Below are 20473 nucleotides of genomic sequence, written 5' to 3'. Positions count from 1 at the left end.
GCCTGGAAAGCTCCAGCCTCTTGGTCCAGCATGCCCACTCACGCCCCTACTTGGGCAGCTCAGGCAGCCCCTCCTCACTGTCCAGCTGATCCTGTCCCTCTGCATGGACATGACACTGGGTCCTCTGAGCACTGCTGCCTTTTGTCATGCTACTGCTGATGCTGCCACCACTGCGGCCACCACACTACCAGTACGCCAGTATGACCATGACTGCGACCCCTACTATCTCTACCACCACCACACTGTTGCTACCACGGTCACCCCCATGATCACTGCACCACTATTACCACCATCACTGTCACCACTCTACTGTCACCACTCCTCCCATCACTGCTAACACTGCCATGCCCACTATTCCTCCCACCACCACTACGGTTGCTATTGTCACTGTTACTGCCACCACACTGCTCCTATTTGCTACCTTTCCCACCATGACTGCGACTACTACTACTACCGCTGCTCCTCTTGTTACCACTGTTGCCGTCACCGTAACTGCTGCCGCTACTGTCAGCCTCGCTGCCACCACCACCACTTCCACTACTGCTGATGCTGTCACCACCGTGACTACTATTTATTACTGCCGCCACCCCCACCACCTCCTCCTGTCCAAGTAGCATTATAACGACACGGCAGAGCTCTTTCTGTGACCGTCGTTGTTATCAATGCTTTATACATTTTGAAATTAAATTCCCACAATGACCTCAAGAAATTAGGACGGCGACTTTTTCTTCTTTTGCAGTTGACAAAACTAAGAGACAGAGAGTTCGTTAACTTTGGCACAGCCACGCCCCTGCTCTTTGCTAGTCCAGTCTGACCTTCGTCAGTAATGTGTTGTGTGTGCTCAATTCTATTACAGCATCAGACTACACTGCATGGGATTCATTTCTCCCTCCCTCCTTCCCCCTTCCCTTCTCTTCCCCTTCTCCTTTCTTCTTATTCTTTCTCCTTTCAGACTGTGAGCTTCTTAGAGGCCAAGGATCTCATCATTTTTAAAAACTTCTAAATATCCAGGGCCCAGCACAATTCTGGCACGTCACAGCATCCACACCTGTTGATCTGGGCTATAATGAATGGATCAACCGTGACCGGAGCCATATTTGGGCTCTACCTGTCTCCAGAGGAGCTGGAGGACTTGAGCACTCTAGAGCCGTGTCCTGGAGACTCAGAGACTCAGACTTCATCTTGATCTTTCCTCCTCCCCTTGGTGAGGCACCAGAAAGGAGGCACACTCCTGAGAATGCATCAGGAAACACACAGCACCACCTTCACCCTGCCACACCATCATCATCTTCACCTCAGTCCCGTCGAGCCCCCGAGTGGATACAAGTGGGACTTCACTCCATCTGTGCTCTGTGAATAGCACCTGGGGACTTCTCCACAAAAAACAACTGTGATCACAACTGTATAAAATGTTAGCCATTTTGCAGAATGAATTCATTCGATCCTCAAAACAACCACATGGGATTTGTGAAATTATTAACCTTGAATTTACATGTGGCTTGGGAGTAGCAGATTCACTCAATTGGGGTCACATAGCTATTCAGTAGCATAGCCAAGAATTGCACCCAATCCCGTGGGACCTGAAACCCATGCTTTTCCCACTGTGGGGCACTATCTTAAATCACCACATGTGGCATTCTCCTGCGAGAACTCTAAAGCCCAGAGAGGGGAAAGGTCTGACTCCAGGTCACACAGCCAGCTGGGGACAGACTGGGTCTCTAGTCTGGCTTTTTGCTTATAGCAGCAAGAGCCCAGTCAGGCTCACTCCTGCAGGAGCACCTCATAGCAATCCAGTCCCTCTCTCCTCATGTCAGCCCATCCACTTTCCTCCAGCAGCTTGGCTGACCTCTGAAGGCCTCTCTTCTGGCCAGGCTTTCCACTGCCTGGGTGTCCTGCCACCCCTTGCCCCCATCTCAGAAGAAAAGCACTGGCCTGTCTAGTTGCCCAACTCAACTGTTCTCCCAGCGGGAGCCTGGGTTAGAGATTCCTCGCTCACTTTTGCTCATGTCCAGCAACCAGAGGGAACTGGGGAGACAGCAGCCCTCTCCCCAGCCCTAGAGACAGCATGCATCCTTCTAAACACTAATAACCACAAGCTAACACAAACCACCCACAGGGAGGGACAGCCCCATAAGGAAAGCTCATCCCAAGGCAGTCAACAAATGGGAGCTGGCCGTTTGTATGGCAGAAGCCCCCAGCTCTCAGCCCGAGCTGACTCAGCTGTGCACACACATCATTAGGTCAATCTGCAGGGCCCCCCACCCCAGAGTGCAGGTTGGCACATCAGACAGCGTGTGCAACAATCTTCTCGTTCTGCAGCATTTGCTCCTGTGGAAAAGCCAATTCACCCACCCCACAGTTTCCTACTTTGAGGGAAAGGATTCTGAGGCATGATTCTTAGACTCCATCCTAGCCAGAACAGAGACATACAAATACGTACATGCTCCAAGCTGGTGCATTAACCATGCACACACGTGTATACCAATTATACCGGTATGTGTTCACCGCATGAGCAAATCTCTGCACCGTACGCTTAGGTGCGTGAACATGCTCGTGGTTATACACAGATGCATAAAGAACCTGCCTGCACCCTGAGAACTACCACATGTGTGTGCCGTGTGGGTCTGCACACCCGACAAACACATGTGCCTACTATGTTGACAGAAAGTAAACATGCCACAAACAAACATGCGTGTACGCCCACCTACAGTGCAGAGGGACACAGATGATCCTCTACCTCAACTCAGCTGGAGTTGGTGCCAGGCCATTAGCCACCCAATAAATGTGCCTCCTCCCCACTCCACTTCCCAGACACTAGACATTTACTGGGGCGGACAATCTGCAAATTAGGAGATGTATTGCACCAGAATAGACCTCCGCTGAGTTCATCCCCTGCTAGTCAGAATGGCTGTCAAATCGGGGATCTTGGGCTTTAATTGTGAAGTGCAAATACCTCAACTTTCCTAGAAATAAATGCATGGAATCATAAAGTAGAGAATTGCAAAGGCAGTTTAGAGATGAGGAACTGAGGTCTAGAGAACTTAGGATTTTAAGGTTAAGCATCTACTTGGTCGGAAAGTCAGGGTCAGAATTCAGGTCTCAGCTTCCGATCTGTTAATCTCCACGTGTGTTTACTCACTGATCAAACTGAGCGTTTAGTGAAGATCCACTCTAGACAAGTTACAGGTGTGGTGGGTTCTGCCCTTGAATTGCGTACACAGGGACCTCTTCCTCTCCTCTCACCTTGATCCTTCCTGCTGCTGTGGAATCCACTCGGACCTTTGGCTTGCCTCAGAAGGAACCCCAGCTGGCACTGATGGGCCAGCCCTGACTCTCACAGAAACCTAGTGACCACTGGAGCTCATCCCTAAAGGATGGGTTGTCCCTTAGCTATGATCCAGGCCACAGTCCCACTTTATAAGTGAGTACAGAGATTTCTTAAACACTATTTCTTTGTGAGCCCCCGGGGCTCTTTTGTCCCCAAGATAAACAAAAATGAATATTTGCATGTGAACCCAGCACTGTGCCTGGCACATAACTGGTGTTCACTCCGTATCCGTCCCCAGCACCAGACAAGGTAAGGCCTCCCTCCCAGCATGTCCTGAAAGGAATATCTTCTTAAAGGTCCTGTACCACCCTGCCACCTTCCTCCCACCTCCCCAGAATGTGTCCTCCTCCCAAGGTATCTAACAAAGTCCCAGTCCTGCTTTAAAATGCCCTACTCAACTATTCCCTGGTAACTGAGGTGTTGACTGCCTATGTGTGTGGCACAGTGTTTTAAGGTGAGTGCCACAGCTCCCTAAAATTGCACATGACTAACTGGTATAGGTGAGAATGTGCATTTCTTTGAGGAAAGGCTTATAGTTTTTAACTGCCTGTCTATAATGTGGGGGGAAGTCTTCAGGTTTAACTCCTCTATTAAGGTCACAATGGGATGGGCAGGCATTAGGAAGTGTCCGTGATGGCACCGTATTCTGGAGTAACAGCACCCCCATCCAGTGGCATCAGGTAGTTGGTGGCCCATTCATTAGACCATCTTCCTCCTGGGCCCTCTCCAAGTTCTCAGAACCTCTCCTCAGCCAATGGCACAGACAATTTACTTCGTAGTATTGCAACCCCTTCAGGAGTCCATTGAGGAGCTATGTGAACTTGGGGAAATTGATCCTTTTCTGGAGACACAGTGGCCTTACCAGGAGGTGGCAAGGTACAGGGACAAGAACATGGCTTTGTTTTTGTTTGTTTCTTTGTTTTGTTTTTGGCTGGGGCTGGGTTCGAACCCACCACCTCCGGCCTATGAGGCTGGCACCCTACTCCTTGAGCCACAGGTGCCACCCAGAACATGGCTTTGCAACGAGACAGCCCAGAGTGTAAATGCTGGCTGACTTGACAAGTCACCCAACTTTTTTGAACTTTAGATCAAAAAGTAAGATCAAAGTTATGAAGCTTAGGTGAGACTTAGGTATGGACAGAGATGCTCAATGCGGCACCTCTGCATGGTTGGGGCTCACAGACACCAGCTCCCTTCCGCCATCCCTGCCGGAAGAGAGGACCTGCGGCAGGAGGCCAACAGTCTCAGATCCCCTCCAGGAAGGGGCACAAGTGACCCTGAGGCTCACATACGCCTGCCTCTCCTATCACTATAGGTATCTGCCCTCCACACCCAGCCTTCAGATGACTGCGGTCCACCCCGGTCAGTGGCTACGACCCAAGGAGAAATCCCGTGCCATCAACTGCCTCATGTAGCTAAGAGACTCAAGAAGGAGTGATCTGCTTTGGCAAAACTTCTTAGTGCTGTCTGGGAAAGAAGATGAGCTCTCATGTTTTCCTTATTAAAGAACAGCCTCCCTTGATGACAGACAGGTGTCAGCTCCTTTCCCTGCATGCGTGGCCCATGGCTGCCCAGCATCCTCTCTGTCTGACACTCAGAAGACTAGCTGGGATGATTCAGTCCAAGGGAAGCAGCAGCTCAGGCCTGAGTCACAGAGCACAGGCTGAGGGCACACACCCCTGCTCAGGGGCCACCAGTCACTGGGGTGGTGTCTCTCTCCTGACCCTTGTTCTGCCTTTCTTCTGATCCCTGGGCATAGCAGCCCTCTTGTTTGGTCATGGAAATAGCAACAGGGCTTTTCACTTGGGTAGTTCTTTTCAATTAGTCTGTGAACTGAACAGAGCAGACAAACTGAGGATCACAAGACTGATGGTCCATCCTGAGCAGTGGTTCTCAACTGCAGGCCATTTTGCCTTCCACTCTCTATCCCCAGCCAAGGGGACATAGGGCAATATATAGAAACAGTTGTCACAACCAGAGATGCCACTAGAATCCAGTGGGTAAAGGCCAGGGATGGGGAAAACATCCTACCATGCCCAGGACATCCTCCCCAGCACATCCTCCCCAGCACATCCTCCCAGCACATCCTCCCAGCACATCCTCCCCGCACATCCTCCCCAGGACATCCTGCCAGCACATCGTCCCAGGGCATCCTCCCAGGACATCCTCCCCAGCACATCCTCCCAGCACATCCTCCCCAGGATATCCTCCCAGCACATCCTCCCAGGACATCCTCCAAAGCACATCCTCCCCAAGACATCCTCCCAGCACATCCACCCCAGCACATCCTCCCCAGCACATCCTCCCAGGACATCCTCCCCAGCACATCCTCCCCAGCACATCCTCCCCGCACATCCTCCCACCACATCCTCCCAGCACATCCACCCCAGCACATCCTCCCCAGCACATCCTCCCAGGACATCCTCCCCAGCACATCCTCCCAGGACATCCTCCCAGCACATCCTCCCAGCACATCCTCCCAGGACATCCTCCCAGCACATCTTCCCCACAGCCAAGAAGCACCTATAGCACGGATGCTGAGAACCCTCATTTAGACCTTTAGACAAATCCTCAGCCTATGTCTTCTGGAATAAGCAAGAGAAGGGATTCGTAAGAAAGATCATTCTTCTTTTGTTGTTGTTTCTTGTGGGTTTGTGTTTGAAACCAGGCTCTGAGTTTGACAAGAGAGTTTCTCTCCCTTTCATTCTGAAAGCCTCCCCACACCCTACCTCTACTGGTCAGTGGAACTGACCACTCCTCATGTTCTTCTCCCAGCCTTGCCCATATCGTCATCTGTGACACATCAGCCCCATCCTCTTGGGTGGTGACAGGAGGATGCAGAAAGGAGTTCCCCTCCTTTGCCAAGGGTCCTCTCCTGGGTTGGCTGCTTCTAAGACAGCCTTTTCTTTGGCGGCTGGGGACCAAGTGGTTGCTAGTCTCTTCCACAGGAGGCAGTTCCTCCCTAAATCCCCAATTTTTCCAACTGAAAGAGAACTTTGAAATCACTTTGTCTCCCCACCCCACCCCTTTGAGATCTCCACCTTTTGGAGATGAGGAAAACAAAGCTCAAAGTCCCTTGGTAGCCATGAAAGTAGAACCAAGTCTCTTCACTCGCTCATCAGGGATCTTGCCAAGGTCTCCCCTGCCTGTGGTTCCCTAACCGCGTGGCACTGACTGGCTCTGTGTGTAGCTGTCCAAACTTACCCACAGGTTAAGTCATTTTGCTGGGATTGTATTTCTCCCCACAGGTAATGGCACCAGGATGCTGCAAGCCCCCAAAGCAGGGAATAATGTGTCTGAATGACCTAACAGGAAATTCACCTGGCAGGGGCAGCTCGGGATGCCTGGGCTCCAGGCAGCATGCCTGCACCAGCTGATAGAGCCCATCCTGTCATCAGAGCTAGCGACAATTCTACCTGCAGGAAATACGACTTGATTACATGTGGCTCTCCGATCACAGCCCAGAGGAAACATGTCACCAACAATGCCCCCCCCCAAAAAAAACCTTAACATCAAGCCAAGCAGATCAACCCTTTCAAGTTTTCCCTTCATATGTATTCGCTTTTGTTCGCTCCCTTCGTCATCCGCTGGTTCTCGCTAGCAGACAAGTGGTAATTGCTGCCAGAGGCTTAAGGAAATTTATGCGAAAAGAACTAAACATGGAGAAAAGTGGAACCCATTAGCTGTCTTTCGGTGTGTTGAGGAAACGATAGCAAATAGGGGCCGTACAACAAGATACTTGGGTCCACATCATAGCAGCTCAGTCTTTATTTTACTTTATTTTATTTTTGATGGATGCACAGTTTGCATGAGCATGCAGTGTAATGGGAGGAGATGCCCAGGGCCCCAGTACGTCTGCTGTGTCTGTGGCTCCCGTGCTCCCTGCCAATCCTTCCCAACCTCAGAACTGGTCCTGAACCCTCAGTGTGCTGAAAACCCTGCTTTGTGCACCTGAAGAGAGCAGCAATGGAAGCATGGTGGACAGTTAGACTATGTACAAGCTTCAGTAAGGCAAGAACTACCTCTTTCAGGATGTGTGTGTGTGTGTGTGTTTTCCAAGAAACAACATACTTTTAGCACACCAGAACTCAAAAAATACTTGGTATACCTAGTGTTGTTGCTTTGCAATTAATCACCCAGGACCATAACTACACTGTCTTGTTTCCTGCCCCTGTTTTGCCTCTGTCCACACTGCTGCAAAGTGAGTTACCTAAAATGCGAATCAAGTCAGCTCCCTCCTTGGACTAAAGTCCTTCTTGGCTCCTGATTGTCTTCAAGACAGAATCCAAACTCTTTCATGCCATGGGAAGTTCTTTCATGCCTGAGTTCGCCTTGCTTCTCCGGACTGCTGGCCTTTGACCAGTCTCAGAAGCAGCCTTGCAAAAATTTTGCGGCTCCCCTTTCTTCAACTGGCTAACTCTTCCTAATTAGCCAAGATCACCTCCCTAGGGAAGCCTTCCAAGGCCGCCCCACCCCCACCCACTCATCCATTCCTGAGTCTCGGAGGCAAATTGCATGATTTGTAGGAAAACGGACCCATGCTTGGATCCTAGTTTGGTCATTTACTGACCATGACCTTGAGCCAGTCGCATGGTATCTCTGATTCCTCAGTCTCCTCTCCTGTAAAATGGGATGAGAATGATCTGTATTTCTTAGGACCTTTGCAAGGATCAGTGACAACCACAGTATAGTGCAGTCCCAGGTGGTACCTGCTCCCAGCATTAGGATCTGGCCCAGAGTCATCCCTGGGCACATGTGAAAATGAGTGCACTAATGAATGAGCACACTCACTCACTGGTGCAAAAGAGTGAAGGATCCAGGTCCTGCTTCAAACTTTAATAGACAGTAGTTGTGAAAATTAGGTCAACTGAGCAGTGATGTGGCACTCAGCCAGTGGTGAGGACATGGGCTCCTTCTCTCCTTCCCCTTTCTTGGCTCCATAATCAGTGTGTGTATGGGGGAGACAGCAACATGCCGCTCTTTCTCCCCACCCCCCGAACTACACACTCTCCAGGTGACCCGCCAGGAGATGGCCTCCCAGATGGAGTCTCACATCGCCCCACTAGAGGGCATGTCCCTGGAAGATCTAGTCAAGCTCCCGGCAGGCATGCCCTAGAGCAGCCGTTCTCAACCTCTGGGTTGCGACCCACAAGAACTGTATTAAAGGCTCGCAGCATTAGGAAGGTTGAGAACCATTGCCCTAGAGGATGAGGCTATTCTGGGCCAGTGTGGGGTGGACGCCCCTGGAAGTAGCTGGCTGCATGCTTAGAGGTAAAGTCCACATTTCCCTGGCCTGGGCTGGGAAAATGAGAGGTCAGACTCCTAAGGTGGCCAAACAGGAGAAGAAGAAGACAGGCTGGGCCAAGGGCGGATACAGTAAAAGCAGCACTTGGTCAATGTTGTGCCACATTTGGCCAGATGAAGGGTCTCAATGCCAACTCCTAAGTCCTTTGTGATGCTGGATTTCTCTAATAATAAAAAAAAAAGGTCACTTAGCCCATTAGAAAGAAAGAGAGAAAGACAGAAAGAAAAGTTAGGTCAACTTTCTGAAACACAAATGCAGAATAGTGCGGAAACCAACTAGCAGGCTGGACCTGCCTCTTCCTAAGTGTGTTACTGCAGCAAAGGCACTCTTGCAGCCTCAGTTTCCTCCACTGCAACATCATAGCAACATCTACCTGTCATAGGATCGGGTAGATAATGTGCACGTAACGTGCTTAACGATGATGGCTTTTCTGTCTGCCTTCCCTCCCCATGTTTTCCTATTTAGCCTGGCTGAGCCCCTGAGGGCTGAGTGCCTTGCTGAGAAGTGCTGTGGGCCCTTGACTAGAGCCTGTCAGCTTCCCGGGCTCCGCTCCGCTCCTTCACCTGCACCACCCACCTGCACCACCTGCCTGAGAAGCCTCAGGAGGGGAGGGAATCAGGAATTACTGAGTACCTGAAATGCTGACATTGTTATTTCTGCTCTTTTGTAAAATCATGAGGCAAGTCAGTGCTGCAGAATGCTGTATAAATATCCAGATAAAAAGATTAGTGAGAGGTCCCTGAGAGCCTTAGAGCCTGTAAAGCTTGGCTCACTTGAAGCACAAAGAGGACCGGCCCCTTGACGCTCACCCTCTGTCCCTTTTAAGGTCCTAATGCCGGTCGTTCACGTGGCAGCAGGAGGGCTGACATCACCTTTCTCAAGCCGTGGTTCACTTTCAGGAGAGCAGAGAAAGAAAAGTTAGATGACCCAAGAGGCTGGGCAGGTAAGATGAAAACAAAGGTCCTGAAGCTGAGATGGCCTTTAAAATAAACAAAATAAGGTAAAACAAAGCTGGGTAGCCTCCGCGGCTTGCTCCTTAGCTGGAGTGTCCACGATGGGCATTGTAAACATTGCCTGCTTCATGGGCTCATCTCAGCTCTGGTAGAATAGATCTCCTGCAAAGGCCCCAGTGACTTCCGCTTTGATCAGGGCAGCTGCTCGGGCTTTCTCTAATAGAAACCCTCTAATAGTTGACCACCCTCTGTTTGGAGAGGCAGAGAGTGTAATGCAAAGAGCTATGAAGTCGGCTTACGGAGGTTCCCACCTGCTCTCTGCAGCCTGCTGGCTGAGAGGCTCCAGCAAGTCTCTTTGCCTCTCTCAGCTCCTGGTTCTCTTCTGCACCTTGCCAGGCACCTGGCGTGAGCCATTCCCCTGCTTGTCTCCACACGTTTGCGTTTACATCTCCTGGCCAGGATGCTTCAAGCACTTTCCAAACCCCCACTAATGCCCTTTGCTCCTGGTAGCCTCTGCCCCAGGCCCTCTGCACAGGGCTCCCCAGGCTGGGCCTCCCTCTCTGCTGGCCTGCATCATAGGACCCTGTCATTTACTCCTCCGCCTCTCCCGCTCAGGGGTCCTCAAACTTTTTAAACAGGGGGCCAGTTCACTGTCCCTCAGACCATTGGAGGGCCGGACTATAGTTAAAAAACAAAAAACTAATATGAACAAATTCCTATGCACACTGCACATATCTTATTTTGAAGTAAAAAAAAAAAAATGGGAACAAATACAATCACACTGCCTCATGTGGCCTGCGGGCCGCAGTTTGAGGACCCCTGCATCCTCCATAATAGAGACAACCTCATGCTCCTCTCTGCCCCGGAAAGGCAAAAGAACTCTCAAGAAATATTGGCTGATGACTTAGTGGGGAGAGCAGACTGTGTCCTATCTCCTTCTGCAAGCTGAGGGCACAGTAGCATCCCTAGATGCTGTCTGGAGTGGAGGGGAAGAGTGACTGTACCCAAGGAGCAGGGCCAGTGTCATTTCTGAGGTTGATGTGTGCCCAGCCATGAGCAGGAAGGGAGCAGACATTAGCAGCTGAGGATTTCAGGAACAAGGCAGGGAGAGCGTGTTGGGCAGAGAGGAAAGTGATGGTGGTTGAGAACTGTCACTGCAGGACTTGCTTAGTGGATGATAACCTCCCGGCAGACAGCTGCATGCATGAGGCGGGGCTGCTCTCCCCACTTGACAGAGGAGAAAGTTGAGGCTCAGAGAGACCAGGCGAGTTTTTCCCAGAACACATGGCAACGACAGAGCCTGAAGCTAATAGAAACTTTGTCCTTTAAGGCTCCACTTTCTGCCCCACCAGATGCTTCCCAGGGGTCTCATCTCCCAGAAAAGATGCAAAGAGGCCTGGATGGAATTTAGGGACTCTTCCCTGCTGCTCCGGGAAGGCTGTCCTGGGTGAATTAGAATAAGAACTTGCTGAGATCCTTGGACACTGAAATGACATTTCCAGGGAGAAAGGAGATGACATTGGTGGGCTTGAAAACTGGGCTTGAAAATTGTCCTCAGCCTCTGCCTTTGAGGATCAGTTCCCAGGAAAGAAACCACCATGCTTCCAGAAGTGACCACGAGGAACCCTAACTGCTCACAGATGTGGGCTGGGAAAGAAATAGACAGCGTTGTTGTGTGGGGGTGGGTGTGCAAGGATGTTTGACAGCAAACATTCCACTTTGAAGAGAGGCAGATGGGAAATGTCAGTTAAGCTGACTGAAAAATAGTCATTATGGTGGGGTGGCATCATACACGTCTCTAATTTACCTGCTGAATTTAGAGCCTGCTCATTGATCCTCACCTGTCACACTCTGTACGTGAGATTCCACAGAACAAGGCCAATGACTAAGGGCTGTTAGTGAGGCCACCGCTACAGAGATGCGCCCTTGGGCAGGTGAAGCAAGTGGACATTGACCACTGAGAGGACCAGGACGTGCCTTCCAGCCAAGCTCAGGCTGGACCCTCGGCTGTTCTTTACTGCCAGCTCGGCTCCCTCCCACAGACCCAATCTGGGCCTAGAGAAGCGTCCCAAAGCCAGAGCTTGTCTGAACAGCCTGCGCTCCCTGGTCCCAGATGTGGACGTGTCTTAATGCTCATTCAACTTTCCACTTAGTCGTTTTGTTAGAATCCAGTGTCTCCTGCTTTTGATATTTCTGGCTTTTGGAATCTTAGGCAAAATTCTGTCATGCAGAAAACAATAGCATATTCTTTGTATGAATTCTCTTGAGTCACTTCAATTCAGAAGTCATGGAAGGAAGTCCACGGGGAAGAAAATCTCCATTTTAGTTCAACAGCTAATTCTGATTAGGAACTTTGGCAAAGTCGGGGCAGTGGGGACTTTGACAAAAGATAACTTCATTCTTACAAGCTTGTAGTCACTTGTTTATACACGCCTCATTAGAACGATCGATTTCTTGTCGCAATATTCGATACCATGTTCACTTTGGTTTTACGTGTGGGGTATTTGTGGTCATTTTGATCACATGTGTATAAATTACATGAGAAAGATGAGGGTAGGAAGGAAGAGTGTTAACATGTAAGGGCCCTTTGTGTGACAGGTGTTAAAAATAGGAGCATTCCATTATCCCATCAAACCTATGAGGCTATATTACCCCCACTTCTCAGCTTGGAGAACTGAGATTGAGGGATGTTAAACGAACAGTCCAAGGACACACAACAATTTAGGGCAGAACCATTGTCTTCCCCCCACATGCTATTCTTCCCACTCTGCCATATTACCTCACCCATTCAGTGCTCCCCTTTCCCCGCCCCCTGCAAATACCAAAGTTCAACATGGAATTTATACATGCAGCCTTCCCTCAACACTATCAAAGCATTCTGGTGTTATTATTCTAAAGCAAAATGATGGAGAGTTCATCGGTTTTCTCTTTGTATAATGTTAAGTTTGGAGGTACATTTCTATGAGAGGGAGAGAGATCTCACCACAGGCTAAGATGAAAATTAGGTAGCAATCAAATAATAGGATTGATATCAATGATATAGCACTTACTTGATTTGGCAGAACTTCATCAAATTTTAGGTTTCTCTAACTCTGGAATTTTTTCTAAAACCCCAGGTATTCTGGGTGATTTCAGGTCCTGAGCTCAACTTCCCCCGTGATCTGTTCAGATTTTGAAAGTGGTTTAAAGTTTGGGTTTTGGAGCCAAAGTGTGCGGGTCTGAGTCATGGCTCCAGCGCATGCCAGCTACAGGGGTTTCGCCAAGTTCCTTCACATCTGTGTGTCTCAGTTTCTACTTCTGTAAAATGGGGATGATGAAAACAGAAATTCTAGACTTGCTAGAAAGACTTATGTAAATCATTATGGAAATATATAACGTGTAGTAAATATTCAATAAATGTTGGTAGCTATTATAGTCTGACATTTACAATCACTGATAGAGTTAAGTAATGGGATGATACTTTATATTTGGCAACTGGATAACTCTTTACATTGAGTGAGAAAATTTATTTCTCCCTTTGCTGGCTTGCAGAAGAGAAGGTCACCACTGTCTCTTGGGGAGACCGCATCCCCAGATGGCCAAGATCTCTGGGTCTGTCTGCCCCTCTGCTCTCTCCAGTACAGAAGAATCCCCTTTGCCACACCAGAAACATTGGGGCAGAGCATCTGGGGGTCATGGGCTTTGTTTACCTGGATGCTTATAAACAGCCCATCTAGTGTTAAAGCCCACAATTAGGCCCATCTTACTCTACCCTCATGGCCGTGGTCTGCATGGTCCTGCCCATGTGTCTAGAAGCCTGTGACTTCACCCCATCTAGTCTTAGAGCATCTCAGGTCCACAAGGAACCTTTATATTTGGCTTTGGTCCAAATGTTGCAGAAATCCTGCAAGAATGTTTAATTCAAATTTCATTTTAGTACATACTTAATGAGTAAAGATCATTTAAATAAACAATATGCAACTTAAATATGCCAAATGTTAGCCACTAAGACATTAACTTTTATTACTAGGACACTTTTGTGCAGTGCTCAGAATTCTCCCAGTAGAGTTATACATACCATATACATCAGAACTTTTTTAAAGTATTTTTTGTTTGTTTGTTTGTTTGTTTGGCTTTTTATTTTTAAAGGTGCGGTTTCTCTATGTTGCCCAGGCTGGACTGCAGTGGCTATTCCCTGGTGTGATCACAGAACCCTGCAGCCTCAGACTCCCAGCGTCAAGTGAGCCTCTTTCCTCAGTCTCCCAAGTAACTAGGACTACAGGAGCATGAAACTGAATCATTGATTATGAAGCTTCTATCTTTGCACTGATTTTTTTTTATCTCAACATATTAAGGGTGTGCAAATGTTTTTGTTACATAGACAGTTTTCATAAGGCTTCAGCCAGGGCTCCGAGTGTGCCCTTTACCTGAATAGTAGTCACTGTACCTGTTAGGTGGTTTTTTTTTTTACCCCTTCTTTCCTTCCAATGACTTATTCTGTCTGTGTTCATGTTGCACTGATTTTTTTTAGAGATAAATTCACGCCTGAGCATCATTCTATCTGTAGAATTACACAGTTTCACAGCACAGAGACACAGCCTTGTGTTCAATTTAGAGTTAGGCAAGGAGAGGATGCTTGACTCCCATCGGAGCTTAATGGTTGCTCATACAATTATAACAACGTATAACTCATCAGAGTCATGATAGTGTCACACATCAAAATAGCGCTGGCACTCATTGTAAGTTTTGTCTCTTCTTGCCTGACTTTTGAATATATGATTAGAGGCACAACCTGCCGTTAGATACTGTAAGAGATTTGACTTGCAAGCTCAATTTTCCAACTGCTCCCTTTTCAAGCTCTTGCATCAGTTTAATTGAAGAATTATCCTGAGATTGCCAGATGAGCCACTGCAGACAGATACCATTTGCAACCACTTCTCTGCATGAATCAGGATTTTCTCATTGCTCTGCAAGTAAAAGAAAATAGGGGAATAAATTATACTCCAAGTATTCTAGTAGCCTTGGTTTCCAAAGTTTTATCATGTTTATGAAAACAATCTCAGAATTCTCAGCAATTCTTTTTATTATACATAAAAATAAGTGTTAGTGGGGTATCATGGCTCATGCCTGTAAATCCCAGCATTTGAGGAGGCTGAGGTGGGAGGATCATTTGATGCCTGGAGTTTGAGACCAGCCCGAGTAACATAGCAGGACTCAGTTCTCCACCAAAAAAAAAAAAGTTAAAGGATTAGCTGGGTGCATGGTGGTGCATACCTGTGGTCCTAGCTACCTGGGGGACTGAAGTCAGAGGATCACTTGAGCCCAGAAATTTGAGGCTGTAGTGAGCTATGATTGCACCACTACATTCCCACCTGGACAACAAAACAAGAGCCTGTCTCTTAAAAAATAAATAAATAAAAATAATAAATGCTCTACCTTAAGACTTATGATATAAATCTATACGATTAAAAAAGCCACAGTCATCTATTTTGTATATTGGGGTCTTGGGTGAACTTTTATTCAAGAAAGGAATTTTTGTTTAAGTTACGAGCACCATTTCCAAGACTTGCCTTTGGAAGGGGGATTGAATCTTTTCCTCAGCCTTCAGCTTTCTCATTCCATATTCATTGGCCATTTCCTATGCCAGCCACTGCCTATTCAGTTCTTGGAACACAGCAGGGAATCAGCCAGCTATGGTCCTCGTTCTTAGGGGCTTTACCTTCTACTGGAAGAGGGGAGATGAGTAAGGAAACAGGTAAACAAACAGAACTATCCTTATGCTATAGGGCAGTGAAGAAAGCAAAGCTTAGTGAGAGCGACCACCCCCGCGTGTATGGGTGGAGAAGTAGGGCCCCTTTGTTTTTCTCTGTTGAGCACCTCTTGGATGACTGCCTTCAAAGCAGCCAAATCCACAGATGGAGAGCTCAGCTTTCACTGCCACAAACATCTTCCTTTTGTCAAATCAAAATCTATCTCCCTGGAATTCAATTCCTCTGTCCAGGCGCTCTTCTCTGGGGCCTCTCCAAACAGGTCTCATTCATCTCTTACTAGACAGCCCACTGTGTGTCAGAACAGTGAGTGGCTCTCCTGGGCTTCTCATCTGGACATCCCAACGTTTCTCTCTCTCCCCCACTTGTCACCATCCCTCTAAGTAGGTCATATCCAGGCCCGACGTCACTCTGCATGTGTTTGGGGCAGAGCAAGACAACGGTCCTCTCTGTTTCTCCATTCTCAAATATGTATCAACTTTGCTTTCAGGTTCCATCATACCAGGGCCTCCTTTGTGACTTGAATTCCACCAGATCGTCCCAGAATTGTCTCAGGTGTGATGCTGACACCTCTCTGGATCTCCTGGGCATCTGCAACTTTATGTTTAAACCTCAGTGCAGGATGTTGCAAGATCTTCTCAGTCATTCCCTGAGATGATGCTAAAGCGTCAGTACTGATGGCTCAGACAGGCAGATGACCTCTTCTCTCTGGGGCTTCTGCCCCTACAGGTGGGCTTTGGAACATGGTCAGTGTTCCTCCTATTGCCCAGGCTCTCCCTGGAGACAGCTTGTTCCCAATTCCTGCTTCTCACTGCGTAAAGCAACGTTTTCTTTGATTGATTTCGAAATGGGCCTTTTTAGCATCAAACAGAGCCCAGTGGTTCAGACATTCTGGATCTGGGACGTCCGTGCACATAATGCGGCAGCCTTGGCGCACCTGTGCCTAACAGCCTTTCCTCAGGTGGCTAACAGCCTCCAGCACTTTAGGCTTAAAGCCTGGCTTTCAGACTTTAATTAAAGAAAAAAATAGTAAAAGGTGCATTTATGCGGTCCCAGCCTCCCACTAGCCTTTTCACTTCCTGGCAGCATTTCCCCCAAACAGCCAGCAACGCTGATGGCAAAGACCTCCGGAGCCCATGGCCACACCTCCCCCACTGGCCAGAGCATTTTCTGTCCGTCACATTTGCCTGGTGTTTCTGGTTGTTCTCTACATCTCACCTGTGGAAAGGACTATGTCGCACCAGTTCAGTCTTTCTTTTCAGGTATCTTCACTGTCCAAATGGCTTCTGGGTCCCTGAAAATTAAGGGGTCCTCCACTCTCTATAGTCTGCCCTGCGTTGTCTGGCACCCTCAAACTCGTATACCTGTCATCAGAATAGTCACCTCCTTCTTCATGAGACTAAGATGCTCCACTTTTGTTAATGTGCCCTCAAAAGAAACCATTCTATTCCTCCAACCAAAGAACCTTCCCTTTCTCTCTCTCTCTTTCTCTCTCTCTGTATAAATACATGTGTGTCCAGGTACCTCAGGCAATGATCTACCTAGATTGAGGTTCATATTCTGGGTCTTTATTTAAAGCATATGCCGATTTCTTACAACATAGGACCATGGATTGAACAAAAGCTTATGTAAAAACCAACTAGTAGGCCGGGTGCAGTGGCTCATGCCTGTAATCCTAGCATTCTGGGAGACTGAGGCAAGTGGATTGCTTGAGCTCAGGAGTTCGAGACCAGCTTGAGCAAGAGCGAGACCCCATCTCTAAAAATATAGCCAGGCATTGTGGCAGGTGACTACAGACCCAGTTACTTGGGAAGATGAGGCCAGAGGATCACTTGAGCTCAGGAGATTGAGGTTGCTGTGAGCTATGATGCCACAGCACTCAACCCAGGGTGTGAGACTCTGTCTATAAATAAATAAAACTGGGGGCAGCGCCAGTGGCTCAGTGGGCAGGGCACTGGCCCCATATACCGAGGGTGGCGGGTTTGAACCTGGCCCCGGCCAATCTGCAACAAAAAATAGCCAGGCATTGTGGTGGGTGCCTGTAGTCCCAGCTACTCAGGAGGCTGAGGCAAGAGAATCACCTAAGCCCAAGAGCTGGAGGTTGCTGTGAGCTGTGACGCCACGGCATTCTACCGAGGGCAACAAAGTGAGACTCTGTCTAAAATAAATAAATAAATAAATACTAATAGGTATCAGCTCCCTTTCACTGTTTTTCACCTGCCAACCTTGGAAGCTACCCCCTAGACATAATAATATGCTTGTGTCATAGCCCCTTTTAAAACCTTTTACTAATGGCTTAAAAGTTTCAGAATACATTCTAAACATCTTAACTTGGCAATACAGGTCCATCTGAGAGCTACGCCATCTACTACTTGTCTACCCACAATCATTATTTTGACCATTCAGTTCTTTCTAGAGCATGCGTGCGGTGCCCTGTGTCATCCCTTGGCATAAGGTGCTCCCCGTGCTGGAAATGTCTTTGCTTCTTCCTTCGTTTTTGTTAAAACCACAGTTGAAATTCATTTCAAATAGCACATCACCTGACATCTTTCCGTAAATCCCTATTCTGGCAACCTCCTACACTGGGTCTCCCTAACACCTGTGTGGAGTCTGCCCAGTGCAGACCACATCACACTGTAATAAGGACACTCCCCCCACTAGAGGACATCAGCCATGGCACATTCACTTTTATGTTTCTAGTGCCCAGCTGAGTAGTTGACATGGAGCAAATATATCAGCCAAGAGCTAATTAGGAAAACCACAGTAGGTATATCATTAGAAGGAATTTAATATAAGAAACTGTTTATATAGGCATCAAAGGGCTAAAAGAGCGAAATGGAGCACACGGATATAACCCAGGTATGATAAATACAGAAACTAGAAACCTACGCCTACAGCTAGGAGAACAAGGGTTCCATCAGAACCTGGAAGCTCAGGAGGAATGGCCCACAGAGTGGCACAGGTGCTGTGGCGTGTCTGAGGGAGAGCGATGAGGCTGGGTCTGGATACTGCAAGCAGCTGGAGGCTGGACTGCCGCTGCTGCTGGGTGGTACCTATCACTAGCTGGGATAGCAATAAGGGAACAGTAAACAAAACAGGAAAAGGATAAATCCTTCCCCTGCTTCCATCTTCTCCTTTTGGCAGCTATTTGCAAAACCTAATAGCAAGCCAGTGAGACTAAGGGTTTCCTGGGACATGGAGCTTTCATGCTAAAAGGAGGGACAGTCTTGGTCAAACTGGGACAATTAGTTACCCGAAAGCCAAAAAGCGAACGAGAAATGTGGTTTGCAGAGTCCTAGCCCCAGAACTACACATCCGAGTACAGAAGAGTGGGTTTGGGCCTGAGAGACAATAAGGAGGTGACTGCCACAATGGGTGATCAGCCAGCATTGCTTAATCAACGCACTGTATGGATGGCTTGAGGAGTGCTAATAAGACTCTGGGTGTTGAGAACCTGATAGCAAGTTTATCATGGTTTATCAATGTTTTGGGGGGCCCAGCTATTCCCCCGAGTCTCTTAAGCATCTATTTCTGTTGGTAGCTCTGTTTAGACCTATTATTTTGATCACCCCTGGGGCATTCTCTAGATTCTTCCTGAAGTTAGACACTCTTTATTGTTCACCAGAATCTGAAGAAAGACAAGCACCTAAAACTTGAAGCCACCAATTAGGTTATGTAGTTATTTAGATGGCTCTAGGGACAGCCCTTTCAAGGTACTTATACAGAACCAACTGTATCTTGCTCTTTAAAGCGTGCTTCCTGGGCTGGCAGCATTGGCCTCACCCAAAGGCTTGTTAGAAATGCAGACTCCCAGGCTCCTCCTCACACCTACAGAATTAAACTGCAAAGATCCCCAGGCAGTTTGCATGCATATTAGAATTGGAGAATCCTTGACTTACAGTAGAAGTTTTCAACGCTGGCTACTTTGGCACGAAAGAGGGGGCGCTTTAAAGACATTCTGACATTTGATAGACTTCAGATACTTTATATCATTTGGTTGGGGTGAGGGAAGACATTGATATTTTTAAAGCTCCTCAGGTGACTTTAATGGGCAGGTAGAATGGCAGACCACTGATCCAGAGCATGAATGAGATCATAAAGCAACATGCTGTTGGTTATCCAATTATCTAACATCGCTGTGTACAGAGGCACACAAATGAAATAACTCAGGCTCAGTATCCCACTTCTACAGCAATTTAATGATATTTCAGAGGCTACGGCTGAGGTCTCCTGACTCTGATCCAAGTTACATCACATAGCTACCATTGCATCATTATTGACATTTGTAGTTATTTATTTATGTGAAGCTACTTTAAGAGTGCGGCATCAGATATTTGATCAAATCTTAAGGATTGTGCTGAATAACTAGGAGAACTATGGGGAGGTAAAGAACATGACCTGGGTGAAGCCTCTCAATGTGGAAACTCAGCAGGGCACGCACTCCAGCAGGACGGATACTTCTGAATGCTGGAAGATGCTCAGTGCTTGCCCCATCTCTGTCTTAAAGGGCCTGACAACCGAGGTGGTCCCGTCTACTTCCCATCATTTCATGCTAACTCAGTTTAATACAATACTCATTTATTTAGCATCTATATGCAAATCCCTATTAGAGGTACAGAAATAAGTCTCACCCTCTTGAAGAAATTTCTACTCTGTTTAGAAAAAGAACACAAATACATAATTACACAAACGTAGGACTCCTGCCTCAAATTCTGTATTAAGAGTCGAGCAACAGCAGAAGCAAAGAACATATAAGCTGAGTTCCATCAGATAAGAGCAGGTAGATCAATGTGGGGCTTAAGAGGAGTATGCCACACCCAAGCAGATGGACAACCAGATGATTTGCGGGGAGGCTTGAGAAGAGGTCAGGTCCTCCCATGGTAGTTCAGAAAGAGGAAATAGCACAGATGAAGACTTGGATGTAGAAGAGCTTGAATAGTGTTGATGAAAAATAGAAGATGAGACAGGAGGGGGAGGTGGGAGGCCATATTATGAAGGAAGTCAGACGTTGAATGTAGCTAGTTACACAAGGTGAATCCCTGAGTTTTGAACAGATTTAAGCCCTGCAGAGAGTGAATTAAGGTGTAGGGCCAGATGAGAGGCAGGCAAAAGACAACTGTGCCAGCAGTCCGGACACAGG

At 47.8% G+C, this 20473-nt stretch overlaps 1 pseudogene; it reads left to right on the top strand.

Annotated features, from left to right (window-relative positions):
- The first annotated feature begins 431 nt into the window (after positions 1 to 431).
- Positions 432 to 8773, top strand: LOC128571074 (FAU ubiquitin-like and ribosomal protein S30; annotated as a pseudogene).
- Positions 8774 to 20473: the final 11700 nt, after the last annotated feature.

This window comes from Nycticebus coucang, chromosome 18 (genome assembly GCF_027406575.1).
Source record: "Nycticebus coucang isolate mNycCou1 chromosome 18, mNycCou1.pri, whole genome shotgun sequence".
Lineage (NCBI taxonomy): Eukaryota > Metazoa > Chordata > Mammalia > Primates > Lorisidae > Nycticebus > Nycticebus coucang.
This window is presented reverse-complemented; position numbering and strand designations above follow the sequence as displayed.